At 48.7% G+C, this 16064-nt stretch overlaps 1 protein-coding gene across 1 annotated transcript in view; it reads right to left on the bottom strand.

The window, feature by feature from the left end:
• Nucleotides 1-12702, bottom strand: part of FAM163A (family with sequence similarity 163 member A) — a 58932-nt gene extending 46230 nt beyond the window's left edge. The window contains exon 1 of the mRNA XM_034780461.1: nt 12651-12702. The gene's annotated coding sequence lies outside the window, so the exon portion shown is untranslated. The remainder of the gene's footprint in view (nt 1-12650) is intronic.
• Nucleotides 12703-16064: the final 3362 nt, after the last annotated feature.

The following is a 16064-nucleotide window of genomic DNA, read 5'->3' as shown; positions in this document are numbered from 1 at the left end:
GAGCTACCCACTCGCACTGGTACACGCACAGACACTCTAGTCACACACACGCATATCCAGACACTCAGTCATGCACACCCACATGTGCCCCCCTGTTCTCACACGCTCGTACGAGCACTTCCAGGCACACACACTCACTCACCCAGCTGGACGCTGTTTTCCAGATAAACAAGGGGCACTCGACTTCAGTCAGATTCAAAGCACCAGTGATGAATCATGTGACAACTTACATTTCGGGGGGGGGGACCTTCCAGGAATCCCCTCTAACTCCTCTAGCCCTCTTAGCAGCCTTGTCCTCCTATGCATCTGATCGTCCCCCTCCCTGGCTAGTCAGGGCCTTTCCACCACCGAGCAACATTGCCTGAGGGCTGTAACATTCCCACCCTCTGAGAGCAACAGAGCATGCTCAGAGTTCTCACATGACAGTGAGCTAGGCTGCTGATAGGCCACGCTGCAGTTTTTAAACACTAGGAAAGCACTAACTGGGCTTTCAGCAGTGAATCTGCTCCCAAATCAGAGGGCTGGGAGAAAGAATAGGGTTTGTTTACTGCCAGGGCATCATTTCTTGGTTTGTAGGATGGGGCAATCTGATCTTGTTCAGAAGTGCTTTCCCCTTATATATCTCTGTCCCACCCATGTATCATCACACTTAAATAGTTTTTTCAGAACCCATCAATGCTACTCTGATCTCCACCAGCGGGGTCATTGCTGAGTGAACTCACGTGCCTCCAGGGACTACCAGTGCGGAGAGAGAGAGGCCAGGCCAGGGAAATGGACTCAGTTTTTTTTCTGTTACACTGCATGCAAGGAATTGTGGGAGTTTTTGTAGTTACAGTTCCCAATGCTCGTTATCTGGAGAAGAACCAAAACCAGCACTGGGAGAAATACCCAGACTGTTACCCGACCTTTTCGTGCCTTCACTGCAGAGGCTTCCCTCAAATGCTACTAACATTCGGAAAGTATAATATTTAGTTTCTGCTGTATAACAGCTCTTCCCTTATCCTTAGCAGCATGAGAGGTGCAAGTTCTTGCTAGAGTTTATCCCAGGAGCCTTGTCCAGACTAGGATTTAGAAGGTGTTTGTTAACACATGTTAAATGCCTAGTGTAGAGAAGACAGAGTCAACTCAGCCAAGTTAACAGATGATAAAGACACACTGCCTTGTCTACACTAGGCATGTAACACATGTTAGCAAACACCTTCTAAATCCTAGTCTGAACAAGGTCAGAGTGAATAGTAAAGACACTAGATCAAAAATTTTAGGCAGGGCACTGTATCTGGCCTGAACTCTCCCTGGGCTCATTACAGGCTGTGATCCTACAAGCTGCTCTGTTTGAGCTCACTCCCACATGTTGGAGTGCCTGGAGCTCTGTGCAGGAGAAGGGACAGCGTGACAGAACAGGAACTAATTAAGGGAATCTAGGTGCTCCTTGCTGGGTTTCTTCAGTGAAGTGCTACTGATGCTTTTGCTTTAGATCCCCCTGTTAGAACATGCACTGCACAGTCTGGGGGAGCAGAGCAACCTTCCTGCAGAAGACCTATTCCATTCCAGGCACCACTGGCTGTGACACACAGAATGGGGATGAAAGTCAAGGGATTTTAATTTGTTTCTATTTTCTCACCTTTTCTGTGTGAGTTCATGCCCCTAGGGTCGGGTTTTCACCAGAATTCATGGCCAGACTTTCACATGCTCAGCACCCACAATCAGCTCCAGGTTTTCCAGAGAACAGAACTCCAGTTGAAGCCTCTAGAACAGGGCTAGTTTTTAGAAGTGCTTTGCACCCAATATGCACCCACTTTGCTGAGCTCTTTCTGGCGCCGGTGCCCCGGTGGTAGAGCCATCACCGGCAGCAGATGTCTCCCAGGCAGGAATGTGCAGACTGCTTCGGAGGAAACAAGCATCCACCAGAGCTTTGTCCAGAAACGGCTCCACTGCAGCTTCTTCCAAAGGTTTGAAAAATGCCTTTTGGTGCCACCTCTGTGCTTGCTGGAGTGACCATGCCCTGGAGTGGCCATGCCAAAACGCCACAAGAAAAGCTGCTCTTGGGCACTCCCAGCTGCATGCTGGGTGAAGTCTTCTCAGGCTCTGCTAGATGGGACACCTGCCAGGGCACGTAGAGAAAAAAGACCCAGTTCTGATCTCACAATTGCTTAACTCCCCTGACCTCAATGGGGAGACACCTGTCCCGCACCAGGTGACAGATGTGAGATCAGATTCAAGACAATGGTGTGCAGGGAGGGAGGCAGGTACTGAAGCGAGTCAGAGGGCTCAGTTCTGCTCTCAGTAGTAACTCCACAAGCCTATGGACCTACCTGGGGGAATGTGTCTGGTGCATGTGAAAGCTGAATCAGTCCCAAAGTGTTTGTCTGATGTCACAACTAGCCCTAATTTTGCCAAGTGGCCTGTTCCTGTAAACCCAGTGAGTCAGGAGCCCGGCTTAATTTCTAAATTCTTTGAGTGTTTTGAACATATCCAGTGGAGATTTGCTCTTCTCCCAGATCTCATCTTTTTCTGCTACTTAGAACTGTGTATTACGATGTTCCTAGGCAGGCACAATCCTATGTAGGAACTTAACAGCACCAAACCTGCAGAGATCCAGGGTGCAAACAGAAAAGTTCTTATCAGTTTCGTCCTGGTGCAGAGATACTGATTCACAGCAGCTCCATTGCCTCACCTGATCTAGAAATGGAACCAGGATCCTGATTTGCATCCTACTCCGATAGTCTGGGCGGATGCACCCAAGATTTCAGTTGGCGACAAAAGGAAAGTCCTGACTGTATAAGCTTCTCCATGCTACTGGCAATAGTCAGCTTCCTAAAAGGATCTACATGTTCTGTGAATGGAGAGAATTTCATTTCTTCCACCACTGAAATGCAGCCACCACTGAGGAGGAACACAGCAGCTCTTTAGCAACACAGCACAACACTTTAATACGGGAAGAAAAGAAGAATACCATGAGGAGGTGCATGTATCCCACCACTGGCCAGGGCGAAAGGGGGCTAACAAACTTCATCAACGCTACCTGCCACACCCTGAGGAGATTTAAACAAGCTATGATCTTAGAGGGAGGAGCTGACAGACGAGCCTCATTAGGGAACTAGACCTTAGAAAGGAAAGATTGGGAGCAGGGGAGTGGCCTGACCTGAAGAAGAGCTGGGGCTTAGTTTGTACTGAAAGAGGTACCACGGCTCAAGCAATTATTTTTACATTCATAACTGATGCAGCAAAATTGCCAGGGCTCTGAACAGCCAAGCCTAGAAGCACTGAGAAGAGCTCACCCTGCCTATAGGGCTCAATGCCAAACCATACAACGGGTGGGTGAGTGTCTGTCTAGACAGACTGCTGTGGACTCCTAAGGCCATGGCTGCCATGTTTAAGGAAGAACCAGAGGCACTGGTGCATTAGCCTCCCCAGGGTGGGGGAGTTAAATAAAAACAACTCCCCACAACTCCAGTTCAGACAGCACCATGGAAGTTGGTGGATTCAGCAGCGATCAGCCGATACGACATCCAATGGGAAGTGCAGGGGCCATTTGGGGCAGGCAAGATGTAATTGTTCAGCTGGAGTGTAGCCAGGAGAACATGCTGCATTAGGTGCTCCAGCAAGTCCTGTACAGTGGTATTAGGCAGCATTGCCCTGTGGTTAACACCTTTTGGAGGCGAAGTTAAAAGCCAAACAGATGGCAGCTGGAAGGCTGGTCCATGGGCTTGAGGACAGTTATCGTGCAGCTTGAGCCACAGCTCCCACTGGGAAGTTAGGCCTAGATCCTCAAAGGTACTTGAGTGCCCAACTCCCATTGATCCCCTTTGAGGATCTGGGTCTTAACAAGCATTTCTCTCTGGCTTTCTCTGAAACAACGCTCAGGAATGCGGCCCAGTGCAGTGCCTGACCAGGGATATAAACAAACCAACCAACCGCAGCTTTCTCACATCCGTGCCCGGATGCACAGGTGCTGGATCTTCCGACCCATTCTGCAGCCGTTACCACCATCAAAGCTCTTCAGCTTTGTATAACAGCGCACCACCTGCCACCCGGAAAGCTTTTCCTGGTTGCACATTGGTCCTGGGCCTCCGTGTCTGACACGACTCATGACCCCTGCAAAATCTTTTGGGAAATAGTAAACCTTGTTCCTCACAAAAGCCGTGCCCAGGGGGAAGCTTTCACTGACGAATGAAGCCTGTTGTAAACCTGCGGGCTTTGGACACATCTGCTGCATCAGACTCCGAGATCCTGAGTTCAGCTGCAGATTGCTCCCAATTCAAAACTGTCACCAAGACTCTCAAAACTTTCCCTGAAATCCTTCTGCCTTTTCAAGAAACACTTGCCATTGCGGAGTAAAGAGCCGAGACAAAATCAGGGAGAGAGAAAAGGAAAAAACAATCTGTACCACTGAGCTGGAAAATACTGCGTGTCCTGTTGATGTGATGTGGTTATAGACATGATGTTCTGTTTGATGTGGTTATAGATAATGAACAAGATCCAGGCTGACAGAGTGGATATGTTGTTTGCCCTAGATCAGCAATTTAGTCATATTAACACCTAAAAAATAGGCTGAAAAGCTGAACGTAAAGCTATAACTCAAGCCTGCACAACTCGTAAAGCGACAAGGGCCATATTACTACAAAGAAAACAACTGAGGGCTGAAACCCCCCGGCCCTGCTGAACCCCCCCCCCAAATCCCCCCACCCCCCCCTGAAACACCCCCCCCCCCCCCAGCGCCGCCTGCCCCACAGAAACAAACCCTCCTTCCGCTGCGGGCCACACAGTGAGCCCACCTACTCACCCCCCGCAGGCCGCACAATGAGCCCATGCGGGCTGCATGCGGCCCCCGGGCCTCATGTTGTGCAGGCCTGCTATAACTGTTTCCCTATAGTGCTGTTCATCACATTTGTACAGTCCACTTGTGTCCTTTGAATCCAAAGAGTAAAGATGCCCTGGTAGATAAGGACTCTGACCTGCATTCTGATCCATTCTCTGACTCAGACTTCCTAGGCGAGTTACTTAGACCTGCATTCTCAATAACATCCCCTGATTTTGCATGACCAATTTGAGTTGTCTAAAGCCGGATTCTGAGAGGCGCTGAGCAGCCATAGATCCAACTGACTTCCCTACGGATCTCCAGTTGGGGGTCCAAAATTAAGGGAGCCTCTGGAAAACAGAAGCCTACTTCTCTCTGTGCCAGTTTTCTCCTCTCCAAAATGGGGACAACCTCCCTCCCACAGAGGTGTGCTATGAAGAGATACTCATCCCTGTTTGGGAGGGGCGCAGATACTGTCGTAATGAGTACTATGGTAAAGCCTAGCAATAAATTAGAAGGTGAACCAAAAGGAAGTTGACTCTGTTCCTACATGAGTCAAGGAAGGAGAGTTTGATGTTTGTCACATGTGGGGCTGTGAAGGGGATAACTGGTTTGAAGCCACTGGCACTGTAGGTCCCAGAGTCCCATCGTAATTGATTTGGGCTTACTGCCAGCATGGCTGGAGTCTCCAGATTCAGAACAGTAGAATGTGGAAAAGGCTCGTATGGGCGATGACTACCTTGTGGCACAAGTCGGTTGATCTAGTTCGTAATGGACAGGTGTCCACATCCCAAAACCATTATCACAATTGCCCCCTTGGCAGGCAGTTTCAGCAGAGGGTCCAGGAACTGAATGAATGATGCAGATTGAACTCCTCGTTCAGCCTCTGGAGTGACCTCGTCAGGTCAGGCATGAGGCACTTTCGTAGGGACCTTGCACCGTTGCAAGCTATGCTGAAACCTGTTCTGTGGACAAATAGGCTTCAGTCTCCAGGGCTTTCCCCAACGCTAAATCCAAATTAACAGGACTGTGTTTAATGACTTATCCACTACTGGTGTAAAGTAGTGTAGCTCCATTTAAGTTAGCGGAGGGCTTAACCCCTAGGACAAAATGCAGCTGTTTCTCTATTTTAATCAGCCTTCCCCTCAGGTACTAGTATTCTTTGTCTCGGTGTATAGAGATTTCCTTGGCTAATTATCAGTGATGCATTAAACGACTTTCCCCATTACTATTGCAAAGCACACTTGATAGTCACCTTTCTCCAGATGGGAGCCTTTGGGGCTGGGAACTTTCAAAACTGCCCAGCAGATTTGGACACCCAATTCCTATTCATTTAATGAACGTCCAGAAACCTTTAACAGCTTTAAAAATCATCAGTCCAAAGCTTCTGGGCCAAATCTATCCCTGATGTATGCAGCTGCAGCTCCACTGACGTCAATGGAGCTCTGCTTCCTTCTAGCTTCCTTCTCCATTGGATCCCCTTTGCAATGGGTTGGTCTCATCTCGTGAGAAAGGTCGCCTCCAGTCCCACCCCCAAATGGAGAATTGGTTACAAAAAAAAAGCCCCTCTGCTACTTTTTCACCACCCCTACTTGTCACTCTGTCAAACGATCCATTAAAGTCTCTTTTTCATTTCAAAGAGATGGAGAATATGGCTGTCAGAGAGCCATGGCTCCACATCGATGGCGATAAGTAACTGCCCAGGCCAGAGGAACCGCTCTGTGTGGCTCAAACGCTTGTCTATCTCACCAACAGTAGTCAGTCCAGTAAAAGACATCACCTCCCCCACCTTTCCTTTTTCTTGCAGCGACAGGATTTAGAGAGGCTGGGGGAGGGGCAACGCTGCCCATCAGTTACAGGAAAGCAAAGATTCTCTTCCTGCGGAGGATACAAGACATGCCGCTGCGACTGTCAACATTATCTTGGAGCATAAACAGAGGTTGAGTTTAATGGCTCATTAAATGTAATTACATTCACCAAGTCATACTCCGATAGCATCCCACGTGCTTACACACTACAGGGATGGGCACATGCAAGAAAACAAAGCCCAGGGCCAGCTACTGTCCTCAGGCACATGTGTCCAATGCCTGATGAAGTAATGGAGAGTTGCACATCTCTAGCTCCTCAGCTAGCTTCCAAGGACCTACAGTGATTTACACCAGGATCCAGCCACAGTAGAGTTGCCTTAATTTTTAGGTAGCAAAACACAAGCAGCCTGGTTCTCTCTTTCATAAAACCCTCATTAATATGCAGACATGTCCTTCAGATGCGCACAGCACTCAGCTGCCACTCCAACAGGGTGGCTAATATTGACAGGCATTGCCTGTCTCTCTGTCATTAGAAGAGTGGGAGCTTTGGTGCTCATCTAGTGGCTGATCCACAGAAGAATCCCTTATGGCTTCCAGCCAATAGACTTGGTTCATTTTCAACTTATTTCTGTCTAGCTGTGGTACTTCGCTGGCCCCCATTAACCTTGAGCACTTCACAATCTTTAGTGTATTTTGTCCTCACGACACCCCCAGGAGGCAGGGCAGTGCTATGATCCCCATTGTATAGATGAGGGAAACTGAGGCACGGAAAGGCTAAGGTCACACAGGAAGCCTGTGGGAGAGCAGGGGGTTGAACAGAGGTCTCCACAGTCCCAGGCTAGTGCCTTAATGGCTGGAACATCCTTCTTGCTAGAGTTGCAGCAATGGAGGCTTTTAGCTCCGAAGATCCCACATTCAAACCTCACTGGTGGCTTAAGCAGGGTCAATTTTACTTCCATGTAATCAAAATTAGACAGACAAAAAAATGCATTCTGGGGTGGGGAAATAGCATACTAGCGACACAAAGTGACCAAGAACCTAGGTAAGAGCTGCCTCCAACAATACCTGCCCTCTGCTGCTATCCTTCACCATTGGATTTAGATCTGGATAAGGCACTGAGCCAACACTGGTGGCCCTGGGAGATAATCCTCTTAGACATGGGCCAGGGACAAATGTATTGGATCTCTTAGCAGTGTTTGACACGTTGGTCATGGGGTGCTTCTGACTAGCCTCAGGGACCTGGCAGAAGCAGATGGAGTTGTTTTACTTGGTCCTTCTTACAAGAAGAGCTTTGCAAAATGAAATGCCACTGAAACCCTGCTGAGCAAATATCGGAACCATAACTTCTCTTTTGGTGATCAAACAAAAGGATCATCCGAGCCTGCGTAGGCATGGCACCATTCAAATCTCCCCCAGTCCTCCCCATTGGCCAGGACCAAGCAAACCTGGGGTCAGGACGAGCCAAACCTAACCTGGCTCTGCCCATTATATTGGCACTGTAGAATAGTTCATAGGGTTGTAGAACTGTAGAGCTGGAATGGCCCTCGAGAGGTCATTAAGTCCAGCTGCCTGTGCTGAGGCAGGACCAAGTAACCCTAGACTATCCCTGACCATCCTCTTCATAACAGCCCTTACCACAATTGAAGATTTATCAGGTCCCACCTCAGTCTTCTTTTCTCAAGACAGTTTCTCTGAGCTTTTTAACCTTCCCACATAGGTCAGATTTTCTAAATCTTTTGTCATTTTTGTTGCCCTCTTCTGAACTCTTTCTAATTTGTCCAAATTTCTCCTAAAATGTGGCCTCCAGAACTGGACACACTACTCCAGCTGAGTCCTCACCAGTGCCAAGTAGAGCAGGACAGTAACCTCCTGGGTCTTACATATGATGCTCCTGTTAACCCATCCCAGAATGATATTAGCCTTTTTTTCAACTGCATCACATTATTGACTCATATTCAATTTGTGATCCACTCTAACCCCCAAAACCTTTTCAGCGGTACCACCATCGAGCCAGTTATTCCCTGTTTTGTAGCTGTGTGTTTGATTTTTGCTCCCTAAAGTGGAGTACTTTGCACTTCTCTTTATTGAATTTCATCTTGTTGATTTCAGACTAATTTTCCAATTTGTTGAGATCATTTAGTATTCTAATCCTGTCCTCCAAAGTGCTAGCAACCCCTCCCAACTTGGCGTCATCTACAAATTTGATTAACCTACTCTCCACTCCATTATCCAAGTCATTAATGAAAATATTGAATAGTACCAGACCCAGGCCTGACCCTGTGGGACCCCACTAGATATATCCTCCCAGGTGGACAGTGAACCATTGATAATGACTCTTTCAGTATGGTCTTTCAAGCAGTTGTGCACCCACCTTATAGTAATTTCATCTAAATCACATTTCCCTAGTTTGTTTATGAAAATGTCATATGGGACTGTGTCAAAATACTTATCCATATGTCTGAGTTCAGTTCCTGTAGCTCTTAAAATATCATCACACTATTCCCTACAAAAAGACAAAAGCATTTGTTTTGCTTTGTATCCCTGTCTTCTGCCCTAGTCACATCACCTTACAGCCACCTTTCAGGCCAAGGACTCCTCCCTTATTTACTCGCCAGATAGGTCGCTGTTAACTTATGCAGACCACTCCCTTTGCATCCCATCCCTGCTGTCCCTTGGAACTCTCGCACGACTTTAACACAGGTATAATGCCCTCAATTCCAGTGGAGCTACTGCTGCTTTCAACTGGTATAAATGAGAGGGGAATTGGGTCCTCAGATGTGAGGCCTGGTTTCCCAGCTGACAGCCTTTACTCATTCTGCAATGGATCCTCCTACATTTTAAAGTGTGATAACATATCCCAGGGTGGCCAGATATTATGTCATGTTGTAGGTCTGATCTTTGACCTTGTGAACAGAACTGCACCTTGCTGTGGGCTAATGCTTGCACAGCATTCCCCCCAACTGTCTCCGTTGCAATGAAAACCCGCTTGGGACCAATTCTCCTTTTACTGCTATCAGCATTGCACTGTTGGAACTCCATGAGGCTTGATTCTGAGCTCATTTATGCTGGGATACATGAGGTATAACTCCAAATAAGACAATGGATTTGGGCTTTAATCCTTACTTATGCTCACCAACGTGAGTAAAGGGGACACAATCTGGCTCTGTGCACGCCATGGACAGGTACTAATCCCACTTAATGAGTGAATGAAAGGTGGGTCTCTGATGCAGAACTGTGCATGGAAGACACCCAAGAGATATACATTTATGCTAGAAGAATGAGGTTTGCAGTGAAACCACCCAGAGACACACCACCCATATGCCTTATAGATTTGGGCTTTGCGGAATGAAAAACGTGGCATGAAAATCTCTTAACATTTCCAGCAGATGAAGCGTGAAACACACTTTCAAGAAAAAGGCAGTAACGGAGCCACGCTAAATATTTCATCTCAGTAGCAAAACAGCCATGTGAAAGGTCAGCACTTCAAACTGCGAGCGGCTCAGCCAGGATCTCAATTTCTGCGTAGCAGATGTGCAGGAAAGGAAATCAGATTGGGGGCAGGGGTGGGGGTGGGGGGAGGACAGACAAGATTGTGTGCCTATTGTTGTCTGTCTAAGCTTATCTACCTTCATTTAGTGGAGGCAACTGGCAGCCCTGGTGACTAGCATCCTGGATTTATCCACAGGACAGATACAGCAATGGGCCGGGGTGGTTCTATTTCTGTTTATGTCTATTGTTAAATTAACTGATCTTGCTCAGGCCACAAGCAACATTTTTACAGCGTTGATATTTATACTCCTTCCCCTGTCAAGGAGAGGGTTGGTAATGGGGCCATGACACCCCTACCCAGCCTTATAGCCAGGGTGTTTTGTGACTGGAATTGAACAGCCGGGTGCCTGAAAGAAATTCCATGGGAAGGAAAGACCTAAGTCTAGCTGGGATCATCAGGCATTCATTCAGGGAAATCTTCTGGCCTGTGTTATGCACAATTGTCCCTCCTGGCCTTAGAATCTATTAATCTGATCTTTGTCTATGGTAACTTCTGTCAATAACTCATTCAGTAGCCTTATACACTTGGATTCCCCTTCTTCCCTGGTCAAATCCACCTCTGTTCAGAGCAGTGCAAACATGAATCTGATCTTTCAAAGAAACTAAGAGTTTTCCAGGTCTCAGCCTCTACTAGACTTTTGTTCATACCCCAAACCATTAGGAGACAAAATGATGAGAGGTTTGTTTTTCATCAGGGCAAGGGCCTTGTTGGACCACTTTGGAGTGGGCCTTCTACTTGGAGCTGAGTGGGGAGTGGTGTGGCTGCTAAAGCCAATGAGGACACCACATTGCAGAACCCACTGCATGGAATATCAGTAACCCACACTGCAGTTTAACAAGGGCTCCTGAGTCGTCTGCTCACAGCCCTTCATCAGCACTATGTCCATCACTACAGCCTGATCCTGCTCTCACTGCACCAGGAGTAACCCCACTGAAGACTCACCACTGTAAAAATCTCCGGCATGAGGAGACTCAAGCCTGTTGTCCCATTAATTAATTGCCACTAGTGGCAAATGCTAATCTCCTATTATCACAACCTCTGGTTTATCAACCAGTGAAAACCCTTCTTACCCATCTAATGAGCCTATTACACTTCTTAGATCACTAGCAAAGCTGCCCAGCTTAGCACATCTCCTGACCCTTCTGAAACTCTATTAATGCTAATTAACTAAAAAACAGGCTCAGGAACAGCCCAAATATTGACCAGTCACAAACAGCATCACATTTAAAAACTAAGCTTCTTAGTGCAGACCATTCAGGGAAGAGGCGGAGGACAGTAAGAGAACTCTGTGTGTACCGATGGACTATTCCTCAGTATATCTGAAAGTCTCTACAATATACAGACAGAATCAACAACAGAGAGGAACTCTGGCTGCATGGATAAATGTTACTATAGGCCCCTTTGCAGGGGACAGAAATTCAGCCTCCAGGATGAATTTAGACTAGGAAACAAGCCCCACCAATGGTGAAGGGGTCACCCACACGGTGCAGGCAGTAATGTTCAGGCTAAACCCAGCTCTCCTTCCTAATTATGGACTGCAGGGAGAGACAACACAGAGATTCCAGGGAACAAACAAAGGGATTTGATTTCCTTCATTTCAGCAAATCAGGCGGATGAGGCAGTCATTCGACCGTATGTATAGGAGAGCAAGGTTGGGGCTCTACTACTGAGCTACCATGTCCCTGATATCCAGCACGCCTGCATAATGGGCCTGGTGGAAGCTTCATCACCGGGGACTTTTCAAACTTAGCTTAGGTAAAGCGCTAGGAAGTGCTGTAGGGGACAATCCTGGCCTGGCACAGAGATGGGCTTGCTAAATCCTTCCCCTCTATGCCTGCTAGGACGCCTCAAGGAGAGGGTGCTATTGCTTTAAAAACACAAACACACACACAAGTTAGCCAAGAAATCGCAAAGTCCAACAGGGCAGCTTGGGCTCTTGCAAGGAGCGGCAGCCTGCCGGCAGCCCTCCCATACTTCAGTGGGGCTCTCCCAAAGCAGAGCCCTGGAGCGGGCGAAAGGAAATCTAGCTCGGAAACAAATAGCCCAGTGTCAAGAGCACACCCCGCTGCGCTGACTCCGCTGCTCGCCGAGCATTCCCCGCAGCCATGCGAGAGCTGCACCATTCCCCAGGGCCAGATCTGACTTGTCTTCCTCTTCTAAGCACCCTCCTGGTCTTCCTTCCCTTTTCTGTGAGGCGGCGCGGGGGTGGGGTGTGGGGCAGCAAGAGAATCCAGTTACATTTCCTAGCTAGGGCGCCTGGCAGGGCTGGCAGCGGAGAGGAGCCCCCCCCCCCAGCATAACAGCCAAGTACTTTCCCCGGGGGGTCCATGCAAGAGGGGGAGACCTCGCCGAGAAGTTTGCAGAGGGAAATGTCTCGCTGCCTTCTGGACACAGCTCCCCTTTTGCACCGGGCTCTCCCGCTCTCCCCTCTCTAGCCACAGCCTCCCCCAAACAGAGCGACGGGCCCCCAGGCATGGTGTGGAAAGCGGCTTACCTTGGAAGCGTCTGCTCCGACCGATCGCCTCCCCCCGACGCACACCCGCCCGCTCTGCAGGCAGGACAGGCTGCGAGGGCAGGGGGCTGAGCTGCTGCTGAGGTAGGAGGTGATGGAAGCGCCTTCAGCTCTCTGAGCCTCGTGTATATTTCATGGCTGCGTTGAGCGCCCCTCGGCTGCAGGGGGCGCCCTGCTGCAGCGCCTGGCCCCCGCCCCCCTACAAGAGGGTAGCGGCGGGACGAGACAATGGCATCAGAAATCCCGCTCCGAGCTCACTCCGGGGAAGCCACCGAGGATGCAAAGCGGCGAGCAAGTGCAATGGCCAGGGCTGGCTCCCCGCCCCGCTGAGCCGGCCGCGCCGTACAACCGAGGGAGGAGGGCGGCCCCTCTGGGGCTGGGAGGCAGGGGCTACAGGAAAAGCAGGAGCCCAGAGCGGGACTGTGACTTGCCCCAGGGCAGCTTCGAACTCCTTCTGCCGGGGCAGGCGCCAGGCTGGAGCCAGGGGCACCCGCACGCGGCAGTATCCCGACTGGGAACGAGCGAGCCCAGCGCTGCCCGGAGAAGTCAGGGACACCCCCCTCCCCCCGGATCGAAAACAGCAGCTCCCGAGAGCCCCGCCGAGCGTCCGCAAGCTTCAGAGCAGGCAGGGAGCTGGCGCTGACGTTAGACCAACAGGTTAATCCCCGCCCTGGTACTCAGCCTAAGGCGCCAGCCAGGCAGGGCACCTGCCATTGTTCCCACACCCGCGCCCAGAGCCACCAGCCAAGCCCAGCCCAGCCTCACTGGCCCTGTCCATGGTGCTGGAATCCCAAGCCGCCCTTCCTCCTCCAAGACATCTGTATTTCCTGTACACCTCTGCTCTGAATTCCCCACTACTGCCACCAGCACCCTCGGGGGAGCTCCCGGTCTGTGCAGTCGCTAATGAAATCTTCGACCTTTTACCTTGACCAAACTATACCGATCTTTTCCTATTACATGGCCAGGGGTTTTCTGAAATCAAGCTGCTGCATCTGCTTATCCCTCCTGGCTTTGCTAGGCCTGTGATCCAGTGCCAAGCGTCCCAGGTAATGTACTCCTTCTGGCTGCCAACACAAAAGCCAGATCAGTGCTTCAAAAGGGCCAGAAAGGAAAACAGATGCCAAAGGTTGGACTTGGGCTTTGCCTGAGACCTAGGCAGGATTGGCACATGGATGAGATACAGATAAGATGGGGATATGAAAGCCAGTCACAGGATTTCTTCAGATAAGATTACCCCCTGGTCTATTACCCTTTGCAGACTAGAGCCTATCTTCCACACACTTTAGTCCTGCACAAGAGGGCTTGTTACAAGACACTACTTCTGTTCCTAGTAGCGCTGGCCCTCTCTTATATAACTGTTCCCTACCACCCCCAAACAGGTGTTCCTGGAGCGAAGTGTTAGCCACACAGTGTTCTGAAGGGTGGGGTAGCATTGAAGCTACAAGCAACTACACGCCTCCCTTTATTTTTATTTTGTAGGTAAGCTAAGATAGAGAATAAGACCTCATGCTTTATGCCATAAGCCAACCACTGTAGTGATCAGGAAGGAGCTTTTCCACCCATGTATGTTATTGTACAATTACCTCAGTGCATTAGGAATGTTCTTTTTGCTTTCCTCTGATTTTGAATGCTGCCAGAGGTAACATTCTGGACTCAATAGCCCAATAGTCTGATAGCGGGGAGTCTGGTCTAGTCAATAGTCACTGGACTGGGAAACCAGCATTCTGTTCCCAACTCTTCTACATGACCTAGACCAAGTCATGTCACCTTTCTGTGCCTTGGTTTCCCCACCTCTAAAATGACAATAGTGATACTGGCCTTCTTTTGTCATGAACAGATGAATAGCACTACATACGAGCTAATGGCTTTAAGAGGGCAAAGTAATATCTATTTTGTCCATACTGTATTTCCTGTATTCCCATTGCCATAAGTTAAGGCATCTGACTGTTATCATCCAGTATCTCCTTCTTGATCCAGACAGGAAGTTATAATTTCATTTCTGGCCCTCAAATTCTGTTGCCAAAATATTGATGGTGATATCACAGATTCAGCATTATGACTGCCCAACACAATCAGAAGGCACAGATGAGCTGGAAAGGACTAAATCTTCATTTGAATGAGAGCTAGCAAAAGGACAAAGGAAATAAAATACAAATCTACCTATATCCTCCTCCCTGTGGTATATAAGCACCTAAAAAACTTTACACACACATGTAAAGGAATTACTCCCATTTAATAGACCAATCCATTTTATGAAATCCTGTGCTCCGAGGGCTAGTAAATTAACTAAGGATTCAAGCAAGGAAAATGGATGTGCAGAATACACTTGTGGATCATAATAGAGAGACATGTCCCATTAGCTTTGTTTCTGTGTTGCCAATGGAGGTTAACACCAACCTCAGCTCCATAGAGAATGACTAGCAGCCTGAAAAAGCCTTTCCCTATGAAGCTCTGAAAAGGACGTAAAGAACACTATTGTAGCCATTTGAAAATGCAGGGGGAATAGAAACAAGCAGAATGGAAGGATACCACCCAGCTTCTTGGGGAAAAGAGCCATGGGGATCCCAAGAGGGTTGGACCTCACTCAAGATCCCTTCAGCGATAACAAGCATAGTTATCATAGCATGCTAGGGCACAGGTTGAAAGAAGAAATCCTTCTACTAAACAAGCACCATCTTGAGCTGGTCTCCCATCCAACTACTGACTAGGCCTGACCCCAATTCCGATGTTGCTTATGAAATCTCAGAAGACCCCAACTCAGGGTGGAAAAGCTCCATATGCTAAGAGATTTCTTATTCCCTGGGTGCCTGAAGGCTATATTGCCTGTGTCAGAGAAACAGGGCTCTTCTGTTGGCCCACCCTCTTAGCAAGAACTGAAATCCTGCAGGGCATGACTGATTCATTCCTGATGACACACTGACAGCTGTGGTTCATTAGTTTCACCCTGGATGTAGGAGAGGTAAGTGGGATGGGAGCGGAGATCTTTGCATAGAAGCTCCAGGAACACTTCAAATTGAAGTTTACGTGTCATTGTTGCTACCACCAATAAAGCCAAAGCCCAGGAAGGTGTAACGCTGGGCTAAATTAATTGCCCAAGAACTGCATTAACACTCAGTAAAGGGGGCCCAGTGCAGCCTTGGGTCCTTCCAGAATATGGAGAGTAGCTAAATTTAAGCCACTGAAAGCCAGCAAATACAGAGTTAAGTTACATGCCACTCTGCAATACAACCTTAACTCTGCCCCCCGGAGCTGCTAATGACCACTGGGAATGGGTCAGCAAGTGGAGGATTTGTGCGTGTGTGCGCATCGTATTAACTAGTCAGGAGGAAGAGCAAACAGAACATGCCATAGTTTGTGTCGTGTACTGCAGATTTGAATCCCAGCATTTCTCTGCAT

This window comes from Trachemys scripta, chromosome 8, assembly GCF_013100865.1.
Source record: "Trachemys scripta elegans isolate TJP31775 chromosome 8, CAS_Tse_1.0, whole genome shotgun sequence".
In the NCBI taxonomy this organism is placed as follows: domain Eukaryota; kingdom Metazoa; phylum Chordata; order Testudines; family Emydidae; genus Trachemys; species Trachemys scripta.
This window is presented reverse-complemented; position numbering and strand designations above follow the sequence as displayed.